Below are 2,500 nucleotides of genomic sequence, written 5' to 3' on the forward strand. Positions count from 1 at the left end.
GTCGGTCGTATTTGGAGTTTCACATCGCTTCCCAGGAAGCCAACAACCAAAAGGTCGGTCGTATTTGGAGTTCAGTATTCGCTTCAGTCGATTCCAACTTCCCAAAAACCTGCCTTCTTCGCAGTTCGGCTAAGTCTCCCTCGTTTCCAACTTTCCTCTAAGTTGCCCTCCTCGCAGTTTGGCCAAGTTCACTCTTTTCCAGCGTCATCCCCCCAAGTTGCCTTGGGCGCAGTTCGGCCTAGTTCACTCTTTTCCAGCATCATCCCCCCAAGTTGTCTTGTTCGCAGTTCGGCCTAGTTCACTCTTTTCCAGCGTCATCCCCCCAAGTTGCCTTGTTCGCAGTTCGGTCTAGTTCACTCTTTTCCAGCATCATCCCCCCAAGTTGCCTTGTTCGCAGTTTGGCCTAGTTCACTCTTTTCCAGTGTCATCCCCCCAAGTTGCCTTGTTCGCAGTTTGGCCTAGTTCACTCTTTTCCAGTGTCATCCCCCCAAGTTGTCGTTGCCAACAACCCAACAGTCCATAGTATTCGGAGTTCTAGCGGGGCCTCCCCTTGCTTCCAACAACCCAAGAGTCCATAGTATTCGGAGTTCTAGCGGGGCCTCCCCTTGCTTCCAACAACCCAAGAGTCCGTAGTATTCGGAGTTCTAGCGGGACCTCCCCTTGCTTCCAACAACCCAAGAGTCCATAGTATTCGGAGTTCTAGCGGGGCCTCCCCTTGCTTCCAACAACCCAAGAGTCCGTAGTATTCGGAGTTCTAGCGGGGCCTCCCGTTGCTTCCAACAACCCAAGAGTCCATAGTATTCGGAGTTCTCGCGTGGCCTCCCATTGATTCAAACAACCCAAAAGTCCATCTTCTTCGCAGTTCAACATCGCCTCCCTCGTTTCCAACAGGCCCAAAGGTCGTCTTCTTCGTAGATCCACGAAGAGCTCATCACGATTTGCCACATTCCATTTCCCACGGGTTGTCAACAACACTTTCTCACACTTCCCGCAATCGAGTACGTGCATGACATGCCAAAGCACATCTTATTTGCCTTCCATCACACTCAAGACGACGGGTTGTGGAAGAACGATATTGTTCACAACAAGTTCAAGGACAACGTCTCAATCAAGGGACACAACCGAATTATGTTGACTGGGTCGCTAAAGTAAACCCGAGTTCATATAATGCACCGCATCCAAAAGAACTAGCCACAACACGTGCATCACTGAGATGTTTCACTAGATGGAACACGTGCGTGACATTAGGATCCTCCAACACCTCTTCGTGATGGAAAGATAGAATTCGAAGCAACCACAGAAGTACCGTCTAGTGGGTAGGCAACACAGGGACTGATCAACCAATATCACCCAAGGCAACGGGTGAAAATGGAAGAGATGCATGCTTGACCGTTCGATACGCAAGGCATGGAGCCAACCAGCAAGTGCATCTCGATTACAACTCACACACCCTCACGTTCGCAAGACACCACACCACAAGACGGTCCACCCCCCACCTACCATGGGCAAGCAAGCAAATGGAAACATCAAGTGACGCAGGGTCAAGCATCGCTAGGCATGAAAATAACTTTCCACAATATCCGAGGGACTAGCTGCCGAGCTAACCAACGATCAGTGACGACCGTGTGTTGGTATTAATAAAGCTCAACAACTATGAAGAGGCTAGTTGTGCCATGATAAACATGCTAACGCACGCACCACGTGAGGGGGGAGGCCTCATCAAGCTCCCTATAAAACCTGCCAGTGTGGAGCTGGCCGGCTCAAGGAGCACTCCCCCCTATAAGAGGTTAATATGCAAAAGGCAAAATTGTACAAGTAGATACACTTTTTTTGAGCAGACATAAGTCCATATCTCGGGCTATACTTCGAATTTTGATGCGATTTTTTGCAGTAATTCGTAGAATAATGGTATCTCCTTGCTCACCAAATTTCATAATTTTTCTCGAAGGGGAACTATTTTTTTTATTTTTTTTACTTACCGGGTATGTGTAAAATCGGGAAAAATAGAAAAGCACATGTAGACTTCGAATTTCGACCTCATTTTTTCCTGTCCACCACTAAACAATATCAGGAACCTCCCCACAAAATTTCATTCAGTTTGGCCAAGGTCTTAAATTTGACAAATTTTGGCACCAAGCTATCTAGTCGCGGTGCACCGACCAACTTGGCCAAGTGCAAAATGCATCCAATTCAAAACTTTTGTGCACCAACACTTTTACAGTACTCATTTGGGGGCATTTGGAGGCCTTTCCAACCCTCACATCTCAAAAACCACGAATTTCATTTTTTCACAAATCTCCCCACCAAGCCATCTAGCTATGCCGTGGTGCACCGACCAACTTGGCCAAGTGCAAAATGCATCCAATTCAAAACTTTTGTGCACCAACACTTTTACAGTACTCATTTGGGGGCATTTGGAGGCCTTTCCAACCCTCACATCTCAAAAACCATGAATTTCATTTTTTCACAAATCTCCCCACCAAGCCATCTAGCTATGCCG

Source organism: Vigna unguiculata, chromosome 11 (assembly GCF_037176805.1).
Source record: "Vigna unguiculata cultivar grain cowpea cultivar isolate G323 ecotype 2 chromosome 11, ASM3717680v1, whole genome shotgun sequence".
Lineage (NCBI taxonomy): Eukaryota > Viridiplantae > Streptophyta > Magnoliopsida > Fabales > Fabaceae > Vigna > Vigna unguiculata.